Source organism: Heteronotia binoei, chromosome 10 (assembly GCF_032191835.1).
Source record: "Heteronotia binoei isolate CCM8104 ecotype False Entrance Well chromosome 10, APGP_CSIRO_Hbin_v1, whole genome shotgun sequence".
Taxonomy (NCBI): Eukaryota; Metazoa; Chordata; class Lepidosauria; order Squamata; family Gekkonidae; genus Heteronotia; species Heteronotia binoei.
This window is the reverse complement of record NC_083232.1, coordinates 57,618,070-57,629,143: the sequence shown is the minus strand read 5'-3', so window position 1 is coordinate 57,629,143 and position 11,074 is coordinate 57,618,070.

Genomic DNA, 11,074 nt, shown 5'->3' with positions numbered 1-11,074 from the left:
AACTGCCCTCAGATGTTTACAAAAATCTCACTGTTCAAAAGATCACAAACAATTATCACACACGCACACAGAGTACAATTTACAGTGAAGTTTCTCACAGGATACTGTTCCTGTTATGTAGGACCTTCTGCATCCCTTTTGTGTAGTACCTCAGAATGATGATCTGTGCTAGTCCATATACCTCCCCTATCAGATGTGAAAGGGATATAGGAAGTGAATTTACAAATGACCTTATCCTTAGCCTCTAGGGTTGCCAATCCCTGGGGGGGGGGCAGGGGATCCTCCAGTTTGGAGGCCCTCCCCCCCCCCCGTCCAAGGTCATCAGAAAGTGGGGAGGAGGAGAGGGAAGTGTCTGCTGGGAACTCCATTCTTCCCTAGGGGGTCCAATTCCCATTGGAAAGAATGGAGGATTGATCCGCAGGTATCTGGGGCTCTTGGAGGGCTGTTCTTTGAGATAGAAGCACCACATTTTCAGCATAGCATCCAGTGCCTCTCCCCAAAATACCACCCAAGTTTCAAGAAGATTGGACCAGGGGGTCCAATTCTACCAGCTTCCAAAGAAGGTGCCCCTACCTTCATTCTTTCCTAGGGAAGGAAGGCCTTTAAAAAGGTGTGCGGTCCCTTTCAATGAGATGGCCAGAACTCCCTGGTGCTTGTCATCCCCTGGCTCCTGGCTCCGCCCCCAGTGTCTCCTGGCTCCGCTCCAAAAGTGTCCTGGCTCCACCCCCAAAGTCTCCCGGCTCCACCCCCAAAGTTCCCAGATATTTCTTGAATTGGACTTGGCAACTCTATTAGACCCAGAGGCCATAAAAATAACGTTGCCCCTAATAGAAGGAGGGTTGGGTTTATAGCCCACGGCCTGCCCTTCACTCAGGGTTTCAGAGCAGCTTACATTCTCCTTCCCTTCTTCTCCCCATAAAAGACACTTTGTGAGGTAAATGGGACTGAGAGCTCTTTTGAAAATTGCTCTTGAGAGAACAGCTCTGAGAAAACTGCAGCTTGCCCAAGGTCACCCAGCAGCTGCATGTGGAGGAGTTGGGAATCAAACCCAGTTCTCCCAGATTAGAGTCTGCTGTTCTTAACCACCACATTAAACTCTCTCAGAACTTAGAACAAACATCACCTCTCCTTTCCATACTCATTTATACCATCTCTCCAGCAAGCTTCTTCCAGCCAGAAGCCCAGAGCATTTCTCACAGACAATGATCAGAATCCTTCTAAATTTGCATTGCATTCTTTGTGAATGTTGCTAGCAAAGTGGAAAAACAAAACAAAACTGGGATGTCATATGTAGATATTTCCTGCAAATTCAGTGGCAAGAAAATGAGGAGGGGGGGGTCATTTTCACATCCTGTATGAAAATTTGTTCAACATATTTTAGCATCCTTGAAAAGCTCTGTTAAGTACTAACAAAGTATTCCAACAAAGCAGAAACAGCTTTTAAAACCCCCCAGAAAATCTGCAATCAAGTTAACCCCTTATCAGAAAGTCCCAAGTGAAATTTACTTCAGTACATGTAATATGTGAATGAAGGTGTACTATATATAGAGTACTGTCAATAGCTAAAAAGAACATTGTTGGGTTTGTGACTGTATACATTTTATTTATATTTATATATTTACTAGGGGTATGCACCTAAAACAGTTTTTTTTAAATCTGGATTTCAGGATGGGAATGAATTTAGTGGTATTTGGGTCTCCCCAGTACTGTGTCAGAACTCAGACTTACTCTTTTTCAATATTCAGAATTATTTGGGTTCCATTATTCCCTGTAGGAGACCTTTTCATGGGCTGGAATGGCTGTTTTTCAACCAAAAGACACCAAAATTGCAGGGAACCTAATGCTTCCTGTCTAGGGTTGCCAGATTTGTGTTGGAAAATACCTGGAGACTTTTGGGTGGAGCCAGAAGAGAGTGGAGTTTGGGAAGGGGAGGGGAGGAGCCTCAGCATGGTACAATGTCATAGAGTCAACCCTTCAAAGCAGCCATTTTCTCCAGGGGAGCTGATCTTTGCCAGCTGGAGATCAGTTGTAAAAGTGGGAGATCTCCAGGCCCCACCTGGAGGCTGGCAACCCTATGTCTGTCCACTAAAGAACACCCCACCACCACCACAAGATTCAAGTGGATTGTGCCACAGGGTCCAGTTTTATGGGCTCCTGAACAAAGTACTCCTAGCTATTCTCCCTGCAGAGCTGTGAACTGAGAGGGGAAAAAATGGCCCCCTCTACAGAAAGGAGGGCGGGAAGGAGAAGTATCCTGTTAGACCTGCAACTCTTTCAGGCCATTTGCCTGGCTTGTGCCAGCAGGAACTGCCCTCCCTGGGACAGATGAGATGCTGCCAGCTGGGCCTGTCTTCCCTGGGCCAGAACTCACCCAGCTGGATACAACTGAAAGGCAGAAATGCCACTGCTGGGGAAAACCAAAACAACAAGATACCTGTAGCTGGTGGTGGTAAGCACTCGGGGGGGGGGGGGGACATACAAAAAACCTACACAGATGTTTGGAGAAGGTATTTTTTGTAATGTCTAAGATTTGTGTAGTTCCAAAAAATGAGAGACACAATCCAGAAAATCACAGTATCAATCCAAAACAGCAATTTTCATGTATATGTTTGTCTCAGAAATTCTGGAATGCACACCCCTAATATTTACTGTTGTTTCTGTTAGAATGCTACTCTTTATTCTTTTGATTGTGAACATTGCTTTGGTCAACTGAAAAGTTTTGTTAGGATTCCCAGTTATATGTAGCACAATTAGTATTTCCCTAATATAAATAAAATTATAAAAAGACATTAATAATAAATACTAATAAAGTAATACTGACTACTCTAATTCTCAAAGTCAAAATACATCCGGTTTTCTAATTTGGTACTCATTTAAAGCCATCAGTATAAATTGAGCAATATTGCTTCTTAGGAATCTGTATGTGTTAAATGACTCAGCTCCTCATAATTTCAGATGCACTTTTCCTTTTGTGGAGTAGTGAGAAGAACACCAAATTCTACTTCAGGACAGCTGCAGTAGCTTTATGGTTTTTAGGTTTATTGCTTGAGCTACATATGTCCTTTCAAATCTCCTAGAATACTATTTCCTTGGATGAATCCTGGTGTTTTCCAAGTGTCAAGCCCAGAAGCTCAGTAACCATAGTTCTAGACTGGATAAATTGCCAGTTAACAGATGAGCAGCATTTCCTATCTGCTTGTGAGCTGCTTCCAGCAATTCTTCTGAAATGATTAATGCTGGTTTAACTTTCAATGTACATTTGCCTAGTCTATTGATATAAATATATTCCTGGCCCTGCATAATCATGGTTTTGTGTTTCTTTCCTTAACTAGGAAATTATGATCAATACTTAGACATTGTAACAATGTATTGTTACAATGTCTAAGCAACATTGTAACAATATGTGTAACAATATTATTTATTTATTGTGTGTATTCATTATGTTTGTGCCTTCATAGAATTCCAGAGAATTATACCTAAGGTTTTCAAGAGCTCCCCAGATCAGATCCAGACCTTTTTAGTTTCAGCAAAGTTACCATATCCTGTGCCTTCTAGCTGTATTTTGGAACCACAGTTATTCAGTGGTTTTGTTTAGATTTTCTTCTGTTTTCTCTGACAAATATCTATGACAACTTAACTTGACAAATCCCAGAGAAGACACTGTTTTGGAAAACCATCATTCTGCTGATCAAAGATGTCTATAAAGTTGGGATGTTTGTTATCCACAAATTAATTTTTAATTAGAAAAACTAATTGCTCAGTCATGTAGCAAAGTACTGACCCAAAACCCATGTAGCAAGGTACTGACCCAAAACAAGATCTTGGCACCCTTCCTTGGCACACTCACCCCCAACTGCTATCAGTAAATACCATAACATACATAAGCACATGGAATATCAATGTAATAAATATACTATATAGTTTAAAATGCAGTATTTAAGGTTGATAAATTTTTAATAACCATCAATGCTGGTTCATTAGTCAAATAGGTTTTCTATTTGACTCAGTAACCCACTGTCTAAAGGCTAAGGGTCAAAGATGAGAAGTCAGATGCGATGTGTTAGCTAGTGGGGTATGAAGGCAGTTTTCCTCCCTTCTCCACACCCCTGATCATATAGGCTGCTTTGACAGTTAGATAAGGATTAGGGAAATTAAAACCTGCACCAGAGACAAGTATTTCTTGTTTTGTGTTATATAGCTCAAGCATGGAATGCCTTTGGTCATAGACACTGATATTTGATGATCATAGGTCATAGCCCTGTTCATAAGTTTCACTGACTGCATGTACAACTATGTACACTGCATACTTGATTATTCTTTGTACATGCATTGAATGATTCTTATATTACAGTCAATGCTTGTACAGTTGAATGTATGATACAAACCCCACATTTATGCAGAAGAAGAAGATGATATTGGATTTATATCCCACCCTCCACTCTGAAGAGTCTCAGAGCGGCTCACAATCTCCTTTACCTTCCTCCCCCACAACAGTCACCCTGTGAGGTAGGTGGGGCTGGAGAGGGCTCTCACAGCAGCTGCCCTTTCAAGGACAACCTCTGCCAGAGCTATGGCTGACCCAATGCTAGCAGGTGCAAGTGGAGGAGTGGGGAATCAAACCCGGTTCTCCCAGATAAGAGTCCACACACTTAACCACTACACCAAACCAGCTCTCAGGTGCTGGTTCCCAGTTTCATTCATAAAGTGAACTTGCACTGGCTCTTTCTTACAAACAGATGGATGCACATACAGGCAATATTGTATTTATGTTCACTGTAACATGTGAACAGGGCACATATATGGCAATCTTTCAGAATAGAAGTAGATACAGTCAGGGCTTTTATTGTAGAAAAAGCTCAGCAGGAATTTATTTGCATATTGGGCCACACACCCTGATGTCACCATTGTTTCACACAGGGCTTTTTTTGTAGAAAAACTAAAGCAGAAACTCATTTGTAAATTAGGCCACATCCCCTGACACCAATCCAGCCAGATCTGTGTTCCTGCTGGAAAAAAGCCCTGGATATGGTATATTTATTTGAAAAAGGGTGGACAAGGCATGGTTCCTCATTGTAGATTTTGGAGTAGATTGAGAAATTCTGTAATTCATACTATTTATCAACTGTCCTAATGGGGCCATTTTCCCAGCTGCAGGGAGATCCCAGCAACACATTCCCCCCTGCCCTGGCATAGTTCTGCACATGAACATAATTTAACAGAGTGATTCTGACCAGGTTAACTTAGTAGTGCATCAATGTGAACTTCTGCTAAGTACGTAGGACAGAAGCTTAAAGTGGAACAAGCAAAGAATTCTTCTCAAATAGATTTGGCATGAGCTTTTGTAGGCAGTAAGTTCCTTTATCAGTATGATTGCCAGCTTTGGACTGGAAAATACCTGAGAGTTTGAGGGTGGAGCCTGAGGTATAATGCCACATCGAATCCATTTCCAAAGTGGCCACTTTCTTCTGATTGAGAACTTGGGGGTGTTCATGGACTCCACCTTTGATATTTTGATATTTTCTACTATTATTTGAAATCTGCCATGAGCAGCAAAGAAGGGAGAGATGCAAATATTTCAATAAATAATCAAAATAAATAAATAAATGATAGGGTATACAAACCAATTATCCATTTCAGCAATTCCTTTGTCAGAATTTGGATGCAGACACCATTATCTCTTTACTGGAAGGGCTACTTCCCACTGGCAAAGTGGCATATAGGCTGAATAGGGCAAGACAATATGTCTTACATATATATTGCTTGGCACTTATTGAAAAACAGAGTAAATTGATAAAATATCAATAAATATTGAAATTCCCCAACACAAGTCCAATGATTGTCCTTTTGACATTGGTAATAGGGAGCCATAGAATACCAGCAAGTTAGTGAAAGGAAGTTCTGACTCAGCATAGGATTGGCCCACTTCTCTTGACTGGCTTTAGTTCAATTGGAGCCATTCTGGGCTGCTGAAAGTCAACACAGGTCCCCAGACAAAAATTTCCTCTGCCTTCCTTCATATCATATTTGAGTTTTCCTCAAATTCTGAAAAATACATACAAGATGCTTGATTCCTCCAAAAGTACCTTGCCCAGGTCTCTGATCTCTAGGGCAGCCCAAGCCCTCAGAATCTCTTGCTCTTTAGTGATAAACCTAGTACTTGTCCAGGCCCCAGTTGGGACCTGGACTCACTCCACCACCACAACCCCTGGCCACTCCAGAAAAGGTTGGCAAAGGCAGGAAAGCAAGTGGACAACGGCTACCCTGTCGGCTGAATTGTCCCTGGATCAGCCCCACTTGGGAAGACCTCTGCCTGACTCCAACCCAACCAAAGAATAGCTCTCAGATTCCACCTGCGTGGAGGCTCGGGGTGGGAGGGAGTGGGGAAGGACTGGGAGGTAGAAATTCAGGAGGAAAAGAAAGCAGGGGGTGGCTAGGAGCAGACCATGAAAGACTGGAAGGACCCTGAGGCTATCACTGGAAGCCTAGGGAGACATAGAGAGGATGGGGGTCTCTCATAGCCTGGAAGGTTCACCCCTCTGACTGCTGCGGCAAGTGTGGGACACAGGGTCAACTGCAAGGCCCCACCCCTCACCAGAGTCTGAGCCAACTGCTAGCCCACTTGAAGGCCTCCTCCAGCCCTAGACCACACTTTCTCCCTCGCCAACCTAACATGGTCACTGTGAACGGACAATACTATTACCCTTTTAGAATGTATGCATGCACCTTCAGTACCTTTATTAGCATACAAAAGGTACATATACATGCCCACACACAGCTATCAGGTATTATTTTACCCAGCTTTGCAAAGCAAGAATGCTTGAGAATGTTTGGAGATTTCTTTGGAAAAAGCAAAAGAGAAAGTTCTTTAACAAGTGCTCTGCATATTGCCAGCCTCCCAGCTTGCATATCATATAAGCACCTGCAAAGCAAATGGGAAGGAGCCAAAATTTTGGAGTTCACTACTCAGGCATCATTCCAAGATGTTTTATAACTGCTTTCTGTGTTGGAATGCGCTGTTAGTAATGTTTAAATATATTTGAGCATCTCTCATTTGCTTCATTTTTATGGCCTCAGTTTTAGCAAACAAAGCACATCAAATGTGTTTGCTGTCAAACTGAATTCTTTATGTGAAAATGCTTTGTACATAAGCCCTTTGATTTTACAAAACTGCAGTATGAATTCTAATCACAACTCATTCCCACTACGCACCTCCCATTTATTTCAATGGTGTTTGTGTAGAGAACATTTATTTTACTTACAAACTATATATCCCACCTTTCTGCCCTCAACAGGGCCACCAAGGCAGCTTACCAACAGATTAAAAACATACATAATAAAATGTCTTAAAAATCATCAAAACTAAACAAAAATATCATCCAAACAATTAAAACCAAGTTAAAATGCATATACAAAAACATAAAAACAACAATTAAAACCCTGAGCAGGAAGAAGGGATCACTGAGGGAATGCCAGAAAAAGAGGGGGGAAAGTCACTGGAATTGGCAAGTCTCCCTGGGGACAGAGTTCCAGAATTGTGGCCTGTGGTCACAGAGTTCCTGCTGTGACCAGGAAGGACCCTGCCTGGATTGCCACCTGCCTAATCTCAGAAGGTGGAGGTCACTTGATGCAGGGCCTCAGAAGATGATTGCAGTGGTCAGTTAGATGCACTGTGCCCAAGACGATTGAAGTCCATAGATCACCACAGATGCACTCTTTATGTGATCACCAAGGGAGTGTTATCATCGGGTTTACAGCGAGATTAGAGTTGTGTTTGGAGTTTTGCATTTTTTCAATTTAACTATCACAGACATGTAGGCAAACAGGGCTAATTATCCAAATAATCTCTCCCCACCCCCCGTCTCTCTCTCTTTCTGTGATATAGTGGCATATTCAGGCAACTAGAATAGGCTTTGCTATATGAATTTCGCTTATTGATATGCAAGATACCTGGTGCTGTTGGTGATGATATAGCTGCTTGATTTGTGTATGTCCTGGCTTAGTTGTTCCTTGTGAGAAGGATTGGAAGCTGAATTAATGATGCTGTCTTAATAATGCAATGCTATGCAGAGATATACCAGTCTAAACCCACTAATTACAATGGGTTTAGACCAGAGTAACTACATAGAATTGCACTGTTGAAGTGAGCATTTATTTATGTGAACTGAAGGAAGCTGTAGTTAGATTACTGCTGAAAAAGCCTTTGCTCTGACCCACTTGAACTAAAAACTATATAGTCTCTAATTTCCCCTTTTTAAATCCAAGGTAATGGAAGGGGTTTTTGTTGGCCAGCTCTAGGTTTTTCTGGATGACATAGATTTTTTTAGATCCACTTCACTCTGGGTACGATCTAGCAACAGTGATCCATGCAACGGTCACCTCAGGGTTGGATTACTGTAATGCCCTCTACATGGGGCTGCCCTGTGCCGAACCCGGAAGTTGCAGCTAGTGCAGAACGCCGCCGCCCGGCTGCTATTAGGGCTCCCTAGACGGGAGCACATTCAGCCGGGCCTTCGGGGACTGCACTGGCTGCCAATAATATACCGAGTCCGGTACAAGGTGCTGGTTATTACCTTTAAAGCCCTATATGGTCTAGGACCTGCCTACCTTAGGGACCGTCTCTTCCCATATGTTCCCCAGAGAGTACTGCGATCTGGCTCCCAAAATCTGCTCGCAATGCCCGGGCCAAAGGAGGCCCGGTTGAAGTCAACCAGGGATAGGGCCTTCTATCAGCCCCTTGCTGGTGGAACCAGTTACCGGAAGAGGTCAGGGCCCTGCGGGATATTGGACAATTCCGCAGGGCCTGTAAGACAGTCCTCTTCCGGTTGGCCTATAACTGACCGGCATCAAACCACCAAATTATCAAAATGTTGAAGGAAGTTTATAGATTGTATGCTGTTGGATTGATGCACTGTTTTAATGTTTTTAATGTTTTAATTTTCTAATTATGTATATTCTTATTATATTTAAAATTTGAATTTTATGTTAGAATCCTTGTGTTGTAAGCTGCCCTGAGCCCGCTTCGGTGGGGTAGGGCGGGATATAAATCAAATAAATTAAATAAATAAATACCTTTTAGGATTAAACAACAAAACTGCATTGGCTATCATGGTGCATTATCTTCACTGTGAAAGAGAGAGATGAGGGATGTGTGGTCACCTGTTGATTCTCTAGATTGTAAATGGAAATAATGATAATGATGACAATGTTCAAAATGCTAGTACAAACAGAGCATTTTAAAAGTAATAGTTGGGTGTCTAATCAATCAATAAAGAACACACATTCTGTTTGGAAGCCTCTGAAAGTAGAACACATCTACGTGACCTCCCTTGCCGCAGCTTTCTATCCAATACAGCCCATCTGGGAAGACTTTATAGTTTGGTTTACAGCCTACCTGCTTGGTTTTTGAAGAGCATCATATCTGTAACTTATAGTGCCGTCTGCTCTCAGTTTAAGAAGAAGAAGGGAAAGAAGAAACTGGATTTATACCCCCACCCTTTGCTTGGAGTCTCAGAGTGGTTTACAATCTCCTCCCCCCTCCCTTCCCCACAACAGACACCTGTGAGGTAGGTGGAACTGAAAGAGCTCTCAGAACTGCCCTTGAGCAGAACAGCTTTGAGAGAACATGTGGCTGACCCAAGGTCACATCAGCAGGTACATGTGAAGGAGTGGGGAAATAAACCCAGTTCTCCCAGATAAGAGCCCGCACATGTAACAATGATACCAAACTGACTGTCCTACACCAAACTGACTCTTTTAGTTCCTTGTTTTTAACTATTTACTTGTTATACTTGTTTTAATTGCTACTGCTGGAGCTACTGTTGTGATCTGCCCTGAGCCAACTTGTGGGGAGGGCAGAATATAAATTTGAAGAAATAAATAAATAAAATATAGTAGCACATTATACAGTAATTTAGTAGGTCAGGTCTTTACAATCTAAATACAACAAAGGCTGTGATTTTTTTATTTTATTTTTGGTAATACCTCTGATGGTTACCATTCCAAGTTGCAAGTTACCAGTATTGTCTGACTAATGAGTGATTAACCAATTACTGAACACTGGGCCAATTCACATCATGTGCCCTCTTTTAGTTAGAGTTACTATCTTTATGATGTGGGAAATCTCTATACACTCATAAGGCCGTGGCTTAATTCCCAAGAAAAGCACCATGGCTCAAATTTTTCAAGCTCTCTCCTGCTGCTTACATTGAACTAGTCCACAAAGCTATACCTATTTACACTGCAGAGAATAGAGGATCTGCCCTCCAAATATGCCTAGAGGGGCCAACGGAACTGTATTATTAGTGACACAGTATGGTATTGCTCCAGGACTGAGAGCCAGGACAGATGAAGCCCATACATGCCCCGGTCACTTGCAAGTTGTTTGCCCCAGCTTCAACACTATTAGGTGCCACCTTGGGAACTCTTATTTGGGTGGAAAGGTGGCATTAAAATGTTTTAAATAAATACTAAAATATTGGGAAGCAGATTTTTCCCTGTTTCCCCACAACAGGGAGGGCAGGAAGGGTTGCATCAGTGCTTAGTTCTTGTGGCCCTTTCTTAAACATCCAGGGACATGCTGATCACCACTTCAGAGTCGAGAAGCAATTTTTCTCCAGTCAGTTTGGCCAGAGATCCTGGAGGTTTTTTGTCACCTTCTGGGCATGGAGCAGGGGTCGCTGGAGATGTTGGGGAAGGTATTTGTGAATTTCCTGAATTGTGCAGGGGGTTGGACTACTCTGATTCTACAAACATTGTGGCATTTCTGTGCATCTCCCAGACTTTCTCTGTCTTTCATGTAATCATGTAATCTTTCCCAAAACTGTTTCACTGGGATGCTTTGAGAAAGATCACAGCAAAGCCAGGGCAGCTCCAATGTGGATGGGAAGGTCCCTCCCACTTCGGTTCCTTTTCCCCTGCCCCATTCACCCACAGCAGTCATTCCCACCCACTGGAAGGCAATTTTTTAAAAAAATAACCACCAGAATTTAACGTAACACTTCAGCATTATAGCAGGGGTATAGACAATAAATAAATAAATCTGGGAATGCAGAGAAGTTGATAAATGAATAGTTGT